Source organism: Agelaius phoeniceus, chromosome 4, assembly GCF_051311805.1.
Source record: "Agelaius phoeniceus isolate bAgePho1 chromosome 4, bAgePho1.hap1, whole genome shotgun sequence".
Taxonomy (NCBI): domain Eukaryota; kingdom Metazoa; phylum Chordata; class Aves; order Passeriformes; family Icteridae; genus Agelaius; species Agelaius phoeniceus.
The window spans coordinates 6243963-6265941 of record NC_135268.1 but is presented as its reverse complement, the minus strand read 5'-3'; positions in this window follow the sequence as shown (position 1 = coordinate 6265941).

The window sequence follows — 21979 nt, the reverse complement described above, 5'->3', positions numbered from 1 at the left end:
GACTGGATATCTATACAAAGCTCTGAAGGTCAAGTTTTTCAAAGGTCAGGATTTTTTTTTAAGAGAACCTTAATGATTTCAAAGCATGTACATTATTAGGCACCAAAAGAAAATAATGTAGTTTTATACTAGAAATGAAGAGTAGGTCATTATTCTCTATAAAATGCATGCTTGTTCATAGGAAAACAAATCAAACTAGGAAAATTATAACAAAGCACAAGATTGTGATGTTCATGTATTTTATTCAAGCTAATTACTCATGAAATAAAAATTGCAGCTATCTGCAACCAACTATAGGTTAAGACTTGGGGTGTGTTGAAGCTGGCTAGGGAGCTGGGAGAGAATAAGTTTCAGAACATTTCTTTTTCAGTCCAAAGCTTAGTTTTGCTTTAAGGTTACCTGAAGTATTGTGGAGAACACAGTTTAAGATATCTGAGATTAGTGAGACATTAAATAGTACATTTATTTAGTTTTAAATGTATACAGCTCCTGCAGTACCTAGTAAAAACAGTTCAAGAGCAAATTAGAATAATGTGACTTATGATTCCTCTTTGTGTAACTCACCACATTCACAATGGAAATACTTTGGGGAAGAAAAAGGCTTACATAAAGTACTTATATAATTAATCCAGCATCCATTAAAGACAAGTTCCCCACAGTGTATTATTCATTAGAGTGTTGTCTAGCCTTGATCCTACATATATCAACTGCTCAGTTCCTAAGAATTTATCCTATAGGGATCTTTCAGAATAACTATGAAACCATCACAAAGGTTTTCTTCATCACGTTATCAGGCAGTTTCAAGTAATTGTAGTATACGTTCTGATGTCTATTCTGATTATATTCTTTAAGTTTCATGACTCTCCTTATTCCCTGGGATTATTATCCATCAGAAAAAATTTTAAAAATCTGTGGGTGAGGGCAGGGGGGAAAGTGTGTGAATTTTTCACATTCTTAAATCTACATTTAACCTTACATTTAGAGGGTGGAAAATTCAGATAAATTAGCCTAGAAGGCCATCTATTGTGTTTCTTGGATATGACTGTGACTCTTCAGGGACTTCAAGAGCTGAAAAAATATAATCTTAACTAGATGGGTGGGATAAGCACAGAGACACTTTGAATTCCTGTCATAAACTCAGTTTAAATTGATAACTCGCATGAGAGTTTTCCTTGGAATTTTTTCTTGCTTGTTTGTAACCATAGCAATTACTAGTGCTTTTGGGAAGATACTTATGGAATGCAAAACACTAAAAAAACGACTCACCTTTAAAACTTGATCTTGCTACCCATGGTAGGGCTATATTGCAAAACAGACACTTCCCAGGATGTAAGGTTACATGAAACAACCCTTCGTCCATCCCTACCCACGCAACACTGCTATCTACTATTAAATTCTTAAATGAATTCATCCCACAAACACAGAAGAGAGGTCTCAGCCAAATGAAAGCGACAGAAAACGTCAGAAGGCAACATGAACTGCAGACAGTGCTGATCAGTTCAGGATTTTACTGCCCAACAATATGCAGGCTCCTTAGCAATGCACCACGTAGAAATCTTCCTCGGCTTGCTGTGGAGAGTCCTAAGGAACTGGAATGAACTCCTGACCTAACGTCAGCTAATACTGAGTGAACCCATTTCCATCCTTTAACACCTGCTGATAAAATCTGATACTATCATATAGAAGGCAGAAGAAGTGTCTTATCTGCGAGGAGATGAGAGCTGAGGTTTTCATCAGAAAAGACTGAGCTCTCGGTCAGACCTCTAACAAGCAAATATTGATGGGAAAATGTGTGTTCATTACTGGCTCGCTCATTTCTGAAGGACTAAAAGGAACAGTACTTACTGGTAAATTTTAACATTCTCAGGCAGTCCCCAAGTGGAATGATCAGAAATATTTTAAGCACAACAAATCCTTGCTTCAAAAAAGGCACATCTTGCTGATGTTGCCCTCTCTAGCACATACTACTGAACTAAAACCATCATGTAACCTAAAACCTACTCAATAAAATAATATGATGCATACACTTGCTCTTTTGGTGTGGAAGAAAATAAATAATAGATGACCATACAGAGTGATGCATAAATGAAAGCTACCTGGATAATATAGTGATAAATGAAATACAAAATCTAATCTTCCTACTATTTTAATTCCTCTCCTCCAGTACCTCTCAAAATTGGCCATCTTCCCTCTCAGAAATATCAAGTGCAGTAGTGGATGAACCATCTTTTATGAGATTGTTATAGTAAAAATACAGAGTATGGCACTGGTTCTGGAGTAGCTTCCCATAGCTACTGCAAAACAAAATTTATTATTTAAAAATTAATCTTTTGAATAAATAACTTTTTAATATAGGAAAAATCATGTAATCTGATAAACTACTAAACTAAAGAAAGGAAAAAGAGTAATCCATGTCTTTCTTTAGAAACAAATTAAAGTGAGTCTATTTTCTAACATAAAAAAAAAAATCACAGAAGTCAAAGAAAGCCTCTCAAGGACACACTGATATCAACAAAATTTCCAAGAAATATTTACTTTGACTTACTGGTCAAAGGCAACTGGAGAGGGGCAAAGAATGGGTGTTTCCTTTTTGAAAAGACTGGTAAATCCAGTTGCTCAAAGTTTTAGAGAGAAGATTTCCTGCCCAATTTACTAGTCTACATATTGGCCTTTGAGGTAAGTTTACAGCTAGGCAATATTTTTTCACTTGAAATGAGCAGTCATGCTGTAATATTTAAGTATTTCAATTAAGACTAATAAAGAAAATGCAATGATGCTGCAGAGTAAACAGCGTCCTTGTATGGCAAATAAAAAAGAAGAGCAGAGGAGCACGAAATCTGGAGTAGAGAGATTTGCTCTACTTTATTTATCAATACAATTCAAATAACAGGAATTTGACAACTTCTCTGTCCTCACACTAAAACCATGAATAATAACGATATCAATAAAAACAAAGTCAGGCACAGCTGGAAAGTGAGGAATGTGTGCACAGTGGAAATTAGCATGCACCATGAGCCTAGACAGAAGGTAGCGCAGCTGATCTTTTCCAACCAAGAACGCGCTGCTCTAAGCCACAAAGCACTGAAAATCAAGGCTGGAAGAACTCATTAGCTCTCAAGGAGCCGTGCTTGCCCTGATCTGATTGCCCTCTTGTCTAACACAGCAGAGAGCTCCCAGCTCTTGCCACCCCTAAGTGCCATTCCTGAGCCCTTCTTTGCTTTCCCTCAAGACTTCTCTGTCACGCACGCTTCCTCACTGTGAGAGGTGGCTCTGACAAGCTACAGCTCAGGAATGGCACTATAAAAAGCTTTGGGAGTTTTGTTCCTGTCTCCCATCACCCTGCACCTCCCCAACACACTTGCCAAAGTTAATCGTCACAGGGTTGAGCTAGCAAAAGTAATTTATTCTTCAACAAGATCACATAGGATCTTACACAATCACTCAGACTTCTCAGATTAAAATTAAGATGCAAACAGTACAGTAAGAATGCACTTTTCAAAAGCAGGTTAAAAAAAATCTGCCCATCTAAATATTTTGGGAATGTACCATTCCCACAATCATCTCTAGAGTTTACAATACTGAATAATTGTTCAGTTATATTTTCAGATTTGCTTGATCCAGGTTCTATTAGTCTCCCAATCAAAGTGCTAGACTTTAATTATGTTCTTCATTCTCTAAAAACAGAAAGTTCTGTCAAATAAAAGATGACATATTAAAGATTTTTACCTGAAATTATATAATGGGATTGAGAAATGTGTCTGTGTACATATTTTTTCTAATTTTTTCTAGTATATATTTAGTAATAAATAGTTTTAACATCTGTCCCCTCCATGGCTTCCTTCTTGCTAGTTTAAAGCAGAAATAGGTAGTGAACTTGAAAAACCACAGCAGAACAACATTTACTCGATAATAATTTTCTGCTAAGGTAATTTACATTAACCCTGAATGGCTAAGTGCCTTATGTCAGTCTCCTGCAGAGCTATGCTGCCATCTTTTGGTCTCAAAACTACACTTCAGCAGTTTAAGAGCCTCGGAAAGCTAATGTTCTATTTAAAACCAGCTTTCCTCCTTAAATGTATCATTCAAGACAATAACTCTCCTCCCCTTTCTCTTTGTGGCTAAGTACACAAGTAATTTGGGTAGAATCGTTTGTACTATATATCAGCAATGAAAGTGTCACAACATTTAACACTTGCATGAAGATTTTCTCACTCAGCTTGTCTAGATTTACATGCACACAGTCAAGGCACATTTTTTTTTTTACAGATGCGATCGTGTCCAGATACGTTCAGTACTGAGGTGCTATGAAAAGGTCATTGGGAAACAGGTGAATAATCACAGCAATCAGTCAGACAAATACATGCACATAAGAATAAGGGTTTAATATAAATGAGCCATCAATAGAAGTTATTTCAGCAGTTGTTAACTTCTCACCAGGAAAAGTATGTAGCCAAGGAACTCCTGTCTAATTCACCCTTCCATGATAACCCTATGGTGCCTACATGTTCACCAACACTTCTAAATTCTCTGACTTTCAGGAAATTCCTGATACTGGCTGCCATATTCTCCATGTTAACAATTACCTAATGGATGAAGATTCAGTGAGTTATTTGAAATCAGTAACTGTTTCAAAAAACAACTTTTATTTCTTTTATTTTTATTTCTTTTATTGGTATAGCAATTCATTTGCCATGGTCTTGCCTTGGTCTGTTCTGGCTTTTTTTTTTTTTTAATCAGACCAGATGCACTTAAAGGGACCAAGACCAGCAGCTGGCAGCAGGGATCCCAGAACACTTAGCAAACATGGAACTTACAAGATCAATTGTTTTCTTTTCTAGAACCAGTATTGTCTTAAAATCTAATTTTAGGACACAAAATAAACATTTTGCATTATTCCTGAAAAACTAAGATGCTTGATTACTTGCAGTTATCTTTGCTAAAGAAAACTTTGGAAAGTATTTCCAACCTAAAAGAATTTTGGTTTGGTTTTAGTAATGTCTTCTGTTGGGACCAAAACCATTATGCATCATTCAGGATAATTAGAATTTGAGTTCCAATCTTGACTTTACAAGGTTGTTTCATTCTATTTTAGTTACATTTCCAATAGGAGCAAAATTTTTGTCTGTATTTTCTTTTCTTATTTGTGACATGCACTGCAAGAACTTAATGCTGGGTACACTGGAGGCTCCAGTGCTTTTTAATTGGTGGGAATTGTCCTCTACTAACTCACCACTGACTATACGCACTGTACTCCACATTGTGGAATGTTCTGGTCCTGGTCTGCCATGGGTAGCCCAAAAAATGGTAAATTTGAAGATTCTTGAAGTTCTGGTGGGGATGAACTCTGCTGCCACCCACCCAAAGGGTGCATCTGCTCTTTTCCCCTTAACTCTGACCAGTATCTACTCTCCCTCTATGCAAGGATTCTAAGAGGAGTAGTGAAAGTTTGAAAACAAAAACGCACGTGCCTCTTTCACACAAGTGTTGATTGATACTCATGTGCATAAACTGACTGTGAACTGAACTCCCAGAATGGAAGGTTCAGCTTTGAAAGGCTGAGCTACCAGCGCACTTCAACAAAGGATGGAGGGGAAGCCTGGAAGGAAAGGAGGTGGTGAAACCTACATCAAAACAAGAAAGATGCTAAAAACTGCATCCCAGGATCCCCATGTCAGAAGATAATATGTGTTTCTGCTCTCCTTACTGATAACCAATGTTGTACATAAGATGTACATGTTATTTCACTGATGCAGACCTGCTCATCTACTGTGTGCCCAACTGATTTCAGTAAGATCATGCAAGTCTGGATATAATCACTAGAAGAGAGGGGTACATGCAATCAGACACACAAAATGTAAGGGTGGTTAATGAAATTTTGGTAGCGTATTTTCTCAACCTTGAGAGGCGAAGGTTCTTTAAAGCCATTTTTCACCCTTTGAACGTACACATTGAAAGTTATTATTGCAAAGCAAGAGACAGGGGAATCTTATTTGATACACTTCATTGTGCTTTATATTAAAATTCAGGAATTCTAAGCCTTTTTAATGCATAGAAATGTGAAAGAATTTACATCTTCTACTTAGTAATCAGCCATGTTATTGTCTGTTACCCTTAGCTGAATCTGATGTCAGAAACAATACTCTCATCAATGAATCATTGGGGATGAAACCAGCAGTTTTCACTCATGCAAAACTACCACTGACTCCTGTGTCTAGAAATTGCTGCCCAAGAATTATGCAAAGCTACACAATTATCTAAGACCTTTGCCAAAATTATGCCCAAGAAGCATACTTACTTCTTTTCTTTTAATATACATGATAACAATCTCACTATTTTTAAACACATTTAAGATATTAAATCCTTTGTTATCAACATTAAAGTGGTCTTTGCTTAAATAAAATTGATCTCTTCATAGTGAGATTCTAATCCCATTTAAGTACTTTCTTCAATGAGTTTTCTATTCTTAGACTTTATGAGATAATAATTGATAGTACCACAGCATTTGGCATAGCATAACATTGTTTTCTCAAAAATCCTCATCTGAAAAAAAAAGAAAGTAGTGGCTTAATTTACAGCAGATTGGAACTGAAAGATATAGCTATAGTGGCACCTGAGAAATATAAATAATTACTTTTTCTTTTTTGTCTCATTCTAGAAAACGCTATTAGTCCTCCATCATTTATACTGTTTAGGGTTTTTTAAAGACAAATATTTGCCTGCAGGTAAAAAATAGGCAAAGCCTGGCCACAGAAACAAGAAGGAGGCATGTAACACATAGAAATCACCAAAATAAGAAGAGTTTAGAAGGCCGAGACACATGTTCCAACCCATGGAAGAAGAAAGGATGGTCAGTGCTACTGATGTAGGCGTGCTCCTTTTTTAGGCAGGTCAAGGGATGTTTTATTTCCAAAAAAGCTTTTAAAAGAACAGATCAAATGGACATATTTTCAAAGCAATATATGTGGAGGATTAAGGGAGACCATGGAGCTTTGAAAATGTTCCTAACTTACAGATTCTATTTCTGATACAATGATTTTATTTTCTTCTTTTTTATGTCTGAGCCTTCCTTCTCTCCCTGTTGTTCCAACCCCGCCTTTATCTGGATTCTCTTGCTGTACATTTTGCTCCCGTATACCAATTTGGAGTTACTCATGTCCCTGTTGCCTCTTTTCTCTCTGTTTAATCTACCCACTGGCAGCCATGCTGTACAGCATTTGAAAGCATTTCCAGATTCATGTTTCATACAGGGTGGGTCCAGTAGCTGGAGCCAAAACGAAATCCCCCTGAGAAGGTCAGATATTTCAAACCTAGTTTATCTCAAGTGACTTCCACACACTCCGCAGGGTGGCTTCAGCTGCCAAGTTGTTAGCACTGAACACCATTACTACAAAGGAATACAACAGAGATTTTATTTTTTCCCACTGTGGCAAAAAGAATAAGTCTCAATTGTATTTTGGAAGCTTCATAAAGCAAGTAGCAAAATTCCCACTACTTGTAATCTTTCAGGTGGGTTGGCTGCCTCATGAGGGACAGGCTTTTGGTTTCTCTTGCTGTCTATACATCTCACATGGAATGTTGATTCAAGCTATTTTCTTAAGCTTTAAAAAGTTATTTCTGGAGTTAATTATCGTGGCCAAACACAAAAGCATCAGAATTAGAACCTCAGTAAATCTCGTTATGTATAAATGTGCTAGGCTCGAAGGTTGCGTCAAAGCTCCATGACAGAAAGGCAAGGAATCCAGCATCCTGGACAGTGATCTCCCAGTTCAGAAAGTTGCTTCTCTTCCTGAGTATTTTGGGAGAGGCAATGTCTCCCTCTGCTCTTCAAAAATTACATTTCCTCACAGCAGAAACCAAGGTGAAAGGATGAACGAGCTGGAGCAGGGAGAATTTAAATCAAGCACCAACCTCCATTTCAAAAGGCTTTTACATCAAAATAGTTTCAGTGCAAAATGGGGCTTTGCATAAACCTTTGGTGAACATCCAATCTGAATATTTCAGTATGCTGCCTATCCATACAGAAATGTGTAAACTGAAACTTTCACAGGAGTTTTAATTCAAATGCTCCATACCACATTTTCCATAGGCTAGGCTGCACAGCAAGGTTACTCAGTGGATTTTTTTCCTCTTCCTGCAACAGGCAAAGCATATTATGGTTATGCTGTGCAATTAATGCTTTACTGCAATTACATTATCTCAAAAGCAGGGGTTCTTAAAGCACTTCAATCTATTTTGCACTCAAAAGAGTGGCTGAACAGAGTGACTATTTCACCTCACTGAAGCCAAACACACTTGACACTTATCACTGGGGGCCTCCTCAAAGGCTGGTGGGTGGAGAGAGGAGGATTGCCCGCTGTGATCTATCATGCTGTAATTAAGTACTCATGCTCCATCCACAGGGGTTTTAACTTGACCATACCAATGCATTCTGTTCTACAACTGGACAACGTGTCAGAGCACTGCTTTGTCAGCACCTCAGCTGACAGGATCATATTTTAATTGGCAAGAACAACCTCTGGGCTGCTCATTCCTTAATCTTTCTCCTAAAAGGCTATGACTAAACAAAGTATCATTTTTACTGTAGTCTGAGCATATCCACTAACAGTTTCAGATTCTTCCACCTTCTCCATTAAGATCTGCTGTTCCCTTCACAGAAAAGGTGGAACCTGCACCAGATCTATACCTTTTCCTTTCCACTGTTCCTCTCAATGCACTAGGAATACACAGTTTTATACAGAATTTTGATACAAAAACACTTTTGAAGCATCCTACAATTGGCAGGCCCCAGACTGAGAACACGGAACAATTTCTGAGGAAACCACTGATCTCTTCTAATTAATATTCAGCAACAATTCCTTTTTGGAATAATGCCAAAGACCCAAACTAATAGGTTTTATCCATCTGTAAACAGCATGAACACAACATGAAACTCTCTGCTTGTCTGACTCTAGACCTTCTCTCCTTTTTATAATAATTAGTCCTTCCTTTCTACCCCTCCTTTACCTTAAAATGGTGCCACATTGTATCATCAGAGTGATAGCATGTAAGAACACCCACTGCATCTGAGAACTTAAATTTCTGGAAGTTCCTTTAAAAGGAGTGAGGAATCAGACTTCACAAAATTAAAACTTCAAGCCTTATTATGGGTCTAATTTGATCCACAAATCATACTTTAATTTCTATCTGTTTAAAAATATCATGTTTATTTTCTCAATTATCATGCATCAGTCAGATACAGAGAAACAAGAAAAAATGTTAGGTGACATGTAGATTAAAGTTGTGTAAATAATTCATTCTTAAAATTGGTGCTTGATCAACTCAAAATCATCATTTGATCTTCTCAGGGAACTGAACAACAGAAAAGTAATTTCAACATTAAATTAGTTTAAATATTTTTGAAGTTCTAGTCTTTTCAAAGAAAACTTCACAGGAAATATAATGTCATGTATCATCTCAAATACCTCAGAATATTTAAACTTTCAGGAGAGAACAACAAAGAATTATTTTGCATACAAATTTGAAAAGCAAATGCTTGCTTAACTCAAAAGTTTTGGGTTTTTTTACAGAATTTTCCACTAAAATAAATATTGGTTCCAATAGGAAGAGTTCACAAATCGGGATCAGTTCACAAATATATAGACAAAAATTTTAGAATTGAAAAGCCATGGGATATGGAGAATTAAAATACAAACAAAGAACTACTTCATGAGATTAGAATTATTTCTGTCCCATAGTTATGTTCTGGAGGCATTTCTTTTTAAATTTAAGTCATAATAATAATTGAGTGAAATTATAGATAAATACTTGACTGCAGATCAAATATAAAGAGTCCATTTAATACATCTCCATAGATACGAAAAAAAACTTCTAAAAATATTTTTTGAAAAATATCTCTAAAAATATGTCTAATTTCCAGATCACAATTATGTATTTCTATCGCTACATCCAAAATTTATTAACTGTAATAGAAAAAAATATAAATAAGTTCTGAAGCTCATTACATTCGCAGGAATGTTTTACGAAATAAACTTTCAGAATCCTGTCAACATGAAGATATATAATAATAAACGGTAATTTGTATTTAGTTTTAAATATTGTATTTTCTGTACAGCAGGTAAACAGCATAGTAAAGCAGGTCCTCTAAATTGAGCATGTTTTAATACAGTCAAAGTTACACATCCAGGTTAAAAAAATGCAGACTGTTCTTTGGCAAAGAGGCTCACATACAACTAAGGAGTGGAAAGGTGATTTTTTTCTCTAAATACAATAGCACTTGGGCCAATGCTGGAATAAAACTTCTCCTGGTACTTTCAAAAGTGTAATAAAAAATTCAAAGGTGTGTTAGAAGGGAGAAGGAGCATCAAAAAATACTCGAGGATTTAACAAAGCATCTTAAAGTGAGAGAGTGAAATAGCTCAACCTGTTTGGCTTATCAAAAAATAGCCTGCACAGTAACTTGATTAGAGTGTCTAAGAACATTCATGGGTAGAAAGAAGTGGGTACTAAAGTGCACTTCAGATATAGCAGAGAAAGACCCAGTAATAAAAAAAAAAAGCCTTCACATTAAATCTAGACAAATTCAAATGAAGAATAAGTCATAAATATTTAACAGTGACCGTGACTAGCCCCTGGTACTACTGAAGCCATTGCCCTTTTCTCAGTAGTTCAAAAAGTTTAATCCTGGGTTTAAACCTGATGGCATTTAGAAAATATACTGCCATCAGACAAGTCACTGGTCTCCAAGTGAAGACATCTGGGTGAAATCTATGAAATAAGAGGGGACAAACTGAACTTGCTTGCCTTATGGTTGGCAAAACATACTGGTGTTCCTGCTAAGAGCTCCAAACAGCCTCTAATGCAATGTGTTCATTTTGAAACATTTGATTTCATGTCAAAATAAAGTTCAGTTTTCTAATCCTGCTGGAGAACTCTATGAAAATCTCTGTGCACGTGCCAGAACAATGTACACAGGCAGGTGTACCTGAAACCTAACCTCATTCATTCAAGCAAAACATTAAATAGACATTTTATTACACAAGCCAACTCAGGAGTTCATGCCAGCACAAGGGTTGGCTCACCTTTATAAAATTCACTTGAAATGACATAGGGTTAGGCAACAAAGAGGATCAGGGGAAATGAAAGTAGAAAAGCACAGCATTTCCACATTTTGCAATTAATAACACTGTTTGAAAGCTTGTTTTCAGAATTCATGTCAATGAGATCAAACACCAGAGCATAAATCACCAGAGATATTTTTACTGGAACGTAAGTGTTTTTCATACCATTGAACCAATGTGAGCAGAGCCAATTAACACATCACTTTCCTTCTTTGCATTCCACATGGTCTATCAAAGCACCACAAGAGCAGCCAAGAGAGCCACATGGGTTTGTACAGGCCTGCACAATCACATCCAAAAACTTCCCTGCAATTTTATTGCTGAGCATGACATTATATGGCACGAAATACTCCACTGGTCAATCTGGGCCAGCTGCCCAAGTTGTGTTGTGCCCAGTTGTTTTTGCCCACCCCAGAGTGCTCACTGAGGGGTGTGGCACAGCAAGAGAAAACCTTGCTGCTCTGCAATCACTAATGAGCAACAGCCAGAACACTGGCTCAGTCACAAATTTGAAACCTGGCACCACATGGGACTGGTATAAAGAAAATTAACTCCATTTCTGACAGGTGCATTTAGTCTTCAGCAGGCAAGGGCTGGAAATCACCACTCCTGCTCCTAAGAGCTCACCAAGAGACACAGCTGAACTCAACTGAAAAAAGAAATAGCCCAGAAAAGAAATAAAAGTTATAAAATAAAATAATAACAGGAATTAGTTAGGTACTCAGAAGAAAATCTTTTTCTTGACCTTCCCAATAACAAATCAGTCACTCTTGCTCTGCAATAGCTTTGATTTGAAAAAAGGTGCAGAAGATGAAAGTAACTGTAATTCCATACATTTTTCATCTCTGTCATATCTACACACAGCCACTCTATCAGCAACTCCTGACTTTCTCCCAGATGAAACAGACCATGAAATTTTACTTTCCCTCAAACTCCTGCAACCACATATGGCAGGTTTTAATATAAATCCATATGGCCAAAATATGTTGCTGCTGTTCATCAGATCTGCAACCATTAAAATTATTCTCCCATAAATAAGAATAAAGACCCCCTAGACCAGACAGCAACATCCTTCTTGCCTCTGCTATGTCCCTTTTGCAGTCTGAAAAAGGACTTCAATTCTCCTCTAGCTGTCAATCTGGTTCCTTTCACAAGCATTAAAATTCACTTTAAAGACTGAATAATAAGGATTGCTGACCCTTCCACACTGATAAAAATAAATAAATGTCAGTCAGACACCAGTGTAGTCACACAGGTACAGTAAACTTTTTCTAACCACACGGCACAGATTTATTCTTTAAGCTAATCAGAATTCAAACAGAACAGAAATCAAATGTCACCCTGCCACACTAACATCCATCAACCACAACGATTACATCTACATCAATCACTTGATATAATAGGAGTAAAGACATTAAAACAGAACATTGTCAGAAGATCTGCAAGTGGTCTTCTATTTAGTATTCCGTCATATAACAGCTACAAGATGATTTCAAAGGCAGCAGTGTCTGCTTTGAAAATATGAGACAGTTTGCTTCAGCATTTTCCTGGCAGCAGACTGTTACTCAATGACAACATTCTCTATGAAGCAGCAAACATTACTGATTTGAGCTTTATAAAACAGGAGAGCATGGGATTTTCTGTTCCATCTGTGTGTAAGGCAGAACTGAAAATTCAACAATTGCATTACTTTTACGTATAGAACCTGCAAGTTATCTGAAAGCAACGCTATAATTCTGAAGAAGTGTTAGTTATATCAGATAGTTCAGTAATTTCATTCCTTTACTTTGGAAGTCCCATCAGCTTTCTCTCCTCCCATGTCTGATTCTGCCTGAAACACCTCACTACTTCATTCCCAAGCAATGTCATTCTGAAAAGCACAGTCCTACCTGAAGGTTACATATATGAAAATGACACAGGCTGGTAATTCAAAATATGGAGTTCACCTCTTGCATGGGATCATGCCTTTTCACTCCCAGACTTGACCAGTGTCTGATGTCTGCTTATGCTTTGGAGTGCTAAAAAACAGTCAAAAATCCAGCATGCAGACTACATCTGTCCCACTCTGTGCTGCAGACAGCTACTGAGAAGCAAAGACCATACCAGAGAAAGCACACAAACACAGAAAGCGCTCCCTTTCTGGACATCATGTATAATGTCACAAAGACATTACACCACTGCTGCTTGAATCAAAGGAAGATCTTACTCAGAGTGACCTTTCTGTGCATTGATCACTGCAGTGAACATGAAATCCCTTAAGCACAGCTAAAATTGTGCTTCCTTTACATGAGAGGTATTGCTTGGAAAATTATAAAGGACTGAAAACCAGCCCTTTAGATCCACCTCTATGAAAAACTAAGACCATGGAGACTTTATTCCACTTGGCTTGGAAAGCAGAAATATAAAGAAAATACAAAGAACAGCATTTAAGGTGAAGACAAAACTTACAGGGCAGAGCAGACATGCAGAACATGACTTTATCAGTTTAAGTTTTTACAAATAGCACTGGCAAGCAGTAATGGTTTTAGTCAGATGTGGTCATTCATAAAATCAATTAATATACTTCTAAGAGATTTTGAAGGAACTTATCACCTGGCTTGCTCACAGGCCATTTTTACCTTGACCCTCGCTAGTCACTGCTCATTTATTCTTGACAAGAGTCACTCACAAGTGGATCATTCAAGAAAACAGGATCCTATATCAATATGTAAACTTTGAGGAGGTTGAAAACAGTCTTGACTAATACGTCAGACTTGGTGTCTTCAAAAAGCTGCACCTCCAGCTGCATCTCCTGCTGCTTTTACTTCTAGGCAGATATTTCTGCCTAATTGAGAACTTAATCTAGATGCCACTTCATCCTTAAAACCACTTTTTAAGTAATTACAATACAGCAACAAACTTGTCTGCAACACTTTTTCTAATAAATAACTACTTAGACCATGCTTACAGATCATAACACTGCAAATACATAAAAAAAGACATAAATATATTCTTTCAGACAAGACACTTTAAAAAGATACTAGTCACATTTACTATGTACACGTTCATCTGACTTATAAATAAATGACAATTCTTTAGTGTAAGTTCATATTTGCTGTAAGTACGTTTGCATTACTCTCTTGGGAATAATAATAAAATGAAATAAAAATAAGTTAAAAAAATCCATCACACAAGAAACACTGCTAATTTAAAATGCAAATAAAATAGTTTTTGCTACAAGCTACACTACTGAAAAATTGACCATAATTTTAAAAGTGATCAAATCAAATTTATTAGCTATGCTTCCATTATTGAACAAAGTAAATCTTTGTAAATTCTTTTAACATATTTATTCTGACAGTCATACTTTACATATAAACAGCAATGGTCGTCTTATATATAATTCCAGAGAATTAGCAAGATTTAAATGGCAACTACTGTATATTTACTTGGCATTTCAGTGAACATTAAGGTTTATAGTCCTGAGGAAAAAATTGACTTTGGCTTTACTTCAGTCAATATTTATTTCTCTGTTCGATAAACATTGATGTTTGCCTCAAGAGAAGTCAATATCCTGTTAATGTACATTACTTGAATAACATTTGGGAATTACTAAACAAATGACTCAAATTCAGAGGATCAAAGATAGTGGGACCAAGAAAGTCTTACAGGGTGTTTGTTTAAACCTGCAGTCTTAGCAGAACTACCAGTACACGACATGAAGCAGCCCTGTGAGCAATCCCTCCTCTAATCTTCAGCATGCTGGTATTACAGTCAAATCCATCTTTGGTACAGTTTGCCTCAGAAATGTTGATGTGCAAGTACCTTTTCCCCTTGATGCCCTTCCTCAATGCTTCCTGAGCCAGCCTGTCCTTGAAATATGTTTTGCTTCAAAGATCACGCAGAATTGTTAACACCTATTTTTATGGTTTCCTCATTTCACCTGGTTTTCCCAGTTTGTCACCCATGTTTTATAGTGGAATCTTCAAAAGTTTAAAGGAACGCTGTCACCATGATATTTTCTGGAAAAATCCTTTTTTCCCAGGATTTTCTCCTGGGAAGCTGAGAAGCCTCAGAGAGGAATGAAAACAAGAATTATCTGATTCTCTTCTCCTGTGTTTGCTGCTTTGGAATGTGGTCTGGAGGTTGTTTACAAACAGGTGCCTCTTTGATTGGTTCCATGTGAATTGTTTTTACCTAATGACCAATCAAACCAGCTGTGAGTGACTCTCTGAAGAGTCACAGGTTTTTATTATTGATTCTTGTGAAGCCTTCTGATGTATCCTTTCTCTATTCTTTAGTATAGTCTTAGTATAGCATTCTTTTTATATAATATCATAAAATATTAAATCAGCCTTCTGAGAACATGGAATCAAATTGTCATCTCTCACCTCATCCTGGGGACCATCACAAACACCACAGAACCCTGTTTGCAATACTCAGAATTTTTACTGGAAGTTTATGCTACCAGACTTTCTACACAGGGCTACCTTCCCATATGGCTACAGCATTTTAATCCTACTGAGTTTTACCACACTTTGGTACTCACATGAGGTAACAAAGCCAAGAGAATCATCAAATTTCAGGTGGAAAAGAGTGAAAATACTTGCAGCTTGTCTCAGATCTTGGCAAAAACTGCCTTTAATGGACAAAATAATAGGAATAGCTGAATTTATGAATTTTTTTCATCACATTAAATACTAAAAGGCTCACTGCAATGATAAACCTAGCAACCTGACATAAAGAAAGTGATGCAAACAGGCCTATATAACAAGTTGGGATCAAACTTTAAAGACTAAATTTCCCATTATCTACATATATCTTTCTTACAGCTTGAGGACACCAGCCACAGTTGCATGGTAGATGTCTAAATCAGTAGAGAGGAAAACATTATCATATTTCATCAAGTTATTAATGAAATTTGTAATGGAAGGCTCTGAATATCTCTAAGTGTCTTTAAAAACTCAGGCTTTTGCTTTTTATGAGTGTACTCACAACTTCATATGCAACACAATCATCCGCTTGTGAAAAAGCAGGGCCTTAAAGTGTGGAAAAAATAATTATTATAAAATTATATAACTCCATAAATTTTATCATTTTGAAGTATTCCAATCCAAAGGTGGAGGGGGAATAGATTTTTTTTTTCTTCTGTTCATCTAAGTCCACAGAGAAACACTATTTCTGGAGATCCAGATTTTATGAAAAATAAATACCAGAAACTTTAGCTACTATATTATACTTGCACATACCATGAATATAGGCTGCAGGAAATACTATTTAAAGGTCAAATTATTAAGAGCAAAATTATCATAAATAGTATCAAAGATGATAATTTCCTTCTGAAAAACATCTCTGGAAAAGAAACATACATATGACTAAGAGGTACATCCTTGAACAATTAGCTGCCAACCCATATTGGATGTTTTCAAGCAAAAAATTTTTCCATGCTTAACAGAGAGATGTGGAAATAGATCATATCTCAGGTATCAGAACAGTTCAAGGGCAGCCTTACTACTTCTGAAGAAAAAAATTAGCTGAAGTCTGAATCAGAATATTCACCTTGATATCTGTAAAAAGTTTTTACCACTTCAGAGAAAAAAAAAAAAAAAGTCATTTTGTTGAAGGTTTAGTGCTTTCAGCCTTCTCACAGAAAAAGTAAATAGGTGGATGCAATAGCATGGTGTGTATGGCCTCAGGTGTCACAGACAGATTTTCTGAAAAATACTTTTCCTAGGATTTTTTTCTCCTGAGAAGCCTCAGAGGAAAAGAAAAACAATGATTATCTGCTGCTGTGGAATGCAACAGGTGCATCTTTGATTGGTCCATGTGAGTTGTTTCTACTTGATGAGCAATCACAGTCCAGCTGTGTTGGGACTCTGGTGAGTCACAAGGTTTTATTATCATTCCATTCCTTTCCTTGCTAGCCTTCTGAGGAAATCTTTTCTTCTATTCTTTTAGTATAGTTTTAGTACATAATTTTCTTTTAATATAATACATATCATAAAAAAATAAATCAGCCTTCTGAAACATGGAGTCAAGATTCTCATCTTTTCCCTCATCCTGGGGCCCCTGTGAGCACCACCAAACTCATGAGCCAGTTTTAGTAGGTTTGGATCTTGAAGAGAGACTCAGCTGTCATTGTATCCTTGTGTTTAGTCCTCTTGCAAGTAACTTTAGCAAAAATGATAGGATTGGGAGGAATATATGTCTCAGAGATAGAGGTGAGCTCTGGATAAAAGCAGCTGCAAACGGGTAAGGGATGGAGCAGTGAGACCAAGGTGGCAGCAGCAATGTCTGTGCTGTTTTGGTGCTTTGTACAGCTGTTGGCAGATTCTCAGAGCTGTCAATCCAGAAGTTCTAAACCTTTCACTAGTCAGCCCTTAACCCAATCTTTCACCTATCAACCTTTCTCAAATACTAGATTCACATTAAGTGCATTAGGAATGACAATAAACCTCTATTCTAATAACAAGAAACTGCCAATTAAGACCATAATGTATGGACATCTTCCCCTTACTTGCCCTTTTTATGCAAAATAACAATGTAGGAGGCTGCATGCAATACCAACATGCCCATCATTTTAATTATTTCTGAATATTTGTCCATACTGCATTTGATTAAAAGAGTCCAAAACCTGATTTATCCACTCACTTGTAAATTACATCTTAATGCAACTTGTTAACGTTCATACATAAAACTCTTAAATTAGAGCTCTTTCCCAGTAAAAATAGGCTCTTATCTTCACAAATTATGAAGACATACAGTTAAAAGCAATTTTTAAATATTTATTCCATATTTGCAGGCATCTGTTCTGCAAGATTTCAAAACTGTTAGTGAAAGCTGTCCAAAACTCCTACAGTGCAGCCTTTTAAACTTTTTAAATACCTGCCATCCTAGTAGGATTTTGGTGCTCACTGCAAGTTGGTCTCTGTAACATGCTTGTGATAAAAGACAATTAAAAAAGCCAAAACTAACAACAGAACACACAAAATGCTTAAAGATACAGATTTACTAATTAGTAATTTTATATTATGATGAAGATTTTATTTTATGCATACGTCAACTTTTTCTACCTCTCTGTCTGAAAAAAATAGTGTCAATAATAATACAAATAAATTTTGGAAGGAAAATTATTTTGACCTTTAATACAGTCAGTGATTGCATTTTCTCTCATTGTTGTTCCATAAATGGACCACTATCAGCTGAAGCAAATCTGCTTGAGAGACCTTCAGTTACAAATGCTTAAAATCCAAATAATTTCTCTTATCCTGGCCATAACTCAGGCAAGCACTGAAATATACTTTGGTGAAAGGCTAAGGTGAAAGGATATCAGTGTCAAGTCCAGTAAAACTGGGAAGCTGTATTGTAGCTTTTCATATCTGCCAAATCACTATTCCTTTTCCTTCTGGAATTCCTAATTAGCATCTCCATAAAAGACACGACCGACAGAGGTGAGTGAAGAGCATTTGCAGAAAAAGACCAGTGGATTGATAATTGATTTTCATTCACATTTGCACAAATACATTTCTTATCATATGAAGCCTTTTTTTTATTTTTTTATTCCAGGGGACAAAGCCCATACCTGCTATCCCCAAAAAGGAAATAAAGTCATCTGCTTCTCACAATCTGCACTTTCCCACATTATTTACAGGCCTAAATACTTTGGTATTTGACACAAGATAAACATGCTTTCCTCAAGTTACACCATGCACATGTGATAAATCTATTATAAAAGCATCAGATCCAATTCACTCACTGCTGATCAAATATTAGACAAAATGTTCTAATTACAAATTAATAATAAGTAATCTGATACATCAATTAACTTACAAAATAGATGAACTGCTACAGAAGAATAAAATTTGGAGCTGGCTTAAAAGAAGACAGGCAGTCACCGGACAAGTCCAAAACTTTTCAGTAGGTTTATTTAATTACTCCTCACTTTAAAATATTGTAGCTTCACAATGAAAAGCTATTCTTCAGTTGCCTAAGGGCTGCTGCCCTCATACAGCAATGTTGTAGTATCTGAACCCCTGAGCTTAAGGAACAAAGGGATAAGAACCAAAGTCACAACACTGAGTATTGTCATAGTCCATGGCAAGAACTATGGGGATAAATCACACTGTACTCCACTTTCTTCATGGTGAAAAAGCCCCTTGGTATTCACCTAACTCCTTTTTATACAGTTTTACAGATCTTGTGTGGGATGCCAAGTGTTTAGTAGTTTCTTGCCAATTACTTTTACTGGTTAGTAACAAGTTGTTATTCTGTATTGATTGGTCACTCAATATCTCAGTGTCTACGTGCAGGGACAATTGCTCATGGGAGACAGAAAAATGAAAACTATCTAATGGTGCAAAACCAGCACCATTAGATAGAATTTTATATTTATACAGGTGCAAGTTGTTTTTTACCCAGGAATAGATTGGTATGTTGATGAATTGCTCACAACAGTATTGCTTTCACATGGGAACTTGCAAAATGCTGGCTTTGACAAGGCCAGCCCCTGATTCTAGGAGAGCAGGCTTGACTTTATGAAAATTTTCTTTATGACTTTTCTACCTTACTGCTACAAAGATAAAAAGAGCAGGTTGGGAAAACAGATGCCTCAGACTCCCTTATTTTCTCTTGTGGAGTGCCTTATTCGTGGCTAAAGATTTCCTCACCTTAGATTATCAAGGTCAGGCACACCCAGAGTTGAAATTAGGTTTCATTTGTTAATGTATCAAAACTTTTGTATTTGCGGACACATGTGTGTGCTACAAATAGATTCATTCTAGGAGCCTGGCAGGACTCTCTGCAAGGAAGCTGACACTGCACAGTGGGCAAAGAGATTCCCTCAATGCCCTGCTCAGCTGAATCCTGAGCTCAGGAGAGACCTGAGATTGCTTGTAACTCACACTAGGTAGAAATAATGTTGAAAATTCATATTTTCAAGAAAACTATCCTGTCCATTGCCTGTATACCTTGCCTAGCATAAGAGGATGTCAACTTCAATAAAGACTTTTATCTAAAAAGCAGATTACATATCCTGAAGGAAAAGGATTAATCTGCCACCTTTATTTCCCTAAGAATCCATGCAACGGATGCTTCCACATGAATGAGGGAAATAATTCTTCAGAAATTACCGAAATTGCACAATTTCTGTGACTTGGAAAGGATCAAACATCAAAGATCTACAGGAAAAGTTGTGGTTTATACCCTACCAGGGCCAGCAATAGAGCTAAGATTTCCTTGCTACTAAGAATTTTGATACTGGTTTTCTCTCAGTTGAAAAGGTTACATGAGAATCTTAGCTAACAGCACCCTCAGGAGTGAAACCAACCCTGACTTAGGACAACTTGCACAAAAATGCCACAATTTGTTCATATGGAAGGGACAACAGCAGGTTATTGGAGACTGATGAAGGATAATGCTCCTGAAAAGGAAAGGGACAAGTTGAGAAGGAGCACTTAGTGCCCTTTTTCCTTTGACTTTCACTCCTTTTTTGTATTCCTATGGGTAAGTAGTTAATGCAGACTGTTTATAGCCCATCACTGTGGTTCACTGACCTTTCAATTCACAGGACTGGGCAAGCACCCAGGAGATGTGGCTCCACCAAAAAACACAGCAAAATTAGATCTGTTTCAGATTTACACATTCTACCCATAAGCCTGGACATCAGCATTAAACTTTGCCACTTAATCAAAATTCAGTTTTGACAGGAAAAGCTCTCTCCCTTCTGCACTCACCCATACTTACTATAACATTATCATTTTCAGGAAAAAGGAAGCAAAGAGTAGAAAAACAAATGCAAAACCACAAACTACTGAATAACCAAGGATATAAATAATAATTATGTTGACTGTATTTCCTATAACAGATAAATAGTGTTATTTCAGTGAAGTACATTCTCCTTACTGAGAATGGTACATTTATAAAAACACAGTAAATCAATGAATTATTAGTTGAAGTATACAGAGAGCGATTACTCAGACATTATGTAGGGTTTTTTCCAGCCCTCTTGAATATCACAATATGCAATATTTTCTACACTTAACCAGAGAGATGTATTCAATTAAGGCTGTATGCTTCCCATGCTTCCAGCCTTCTGTTTGGTAGTTTAAAAGATATTCAGTAGCTTTCATGTTCAAGGACCCATACTACCTCTTAGTAGTGAATTTTAAGATAAATACTGGTAATGAGAGTTGCACAAAGGTGTTAGCTGTGTCATTAATCTTGTTAAATACTCTGCACCACCAGACATGAGTAATCAGACAATGAAATAGAAGGCAGAATTAAATGCTGGTTACAGCTTTACTTGTGGGAATAGAAGATTCTCAAGTGGGAATATGTGAGAGCACAGAGATAAGAAAGGCTTGCTTTTGGGGGAGGGGGGGGTCTTTTTAAAATGTGATAATATTTAGCTAGCTGATGGCATAAAAAACATTTTTTAAGATAACGGGTACTCATTAAAATATAAAATAAACATGCACGTAATATAATACTCAGAAACCAATTACTCACAAAACATGAGAGTATTCCAGACATCATGATGTTGCAGTTATCCCTGCAGAGCTTCTGCTTCAAATCCAGAGACAGCAATTTACTGAAGTGAATCCACATGGCTGATTGCAAACTGCACAGGAGTTTGAAATGGGCAATGATCACACCTATTAAAACACAAACCTGCTCAGGCTATCTTGGTCACCACTACTTGTCCAGCTATGAGGAATTAGTAACAATTCGAAGGTAGCTCATTGTTAATCAAACTGACCACTTACAATGATTAACACTTTAGTAGAGAGTTTGCTTTAACAAGTATCACAACTGCCTATGTTTCTTCTGAACACACTGAGCTGTGTTCATATTCAAATCAGAATTATTTTATCATTACAAAATGC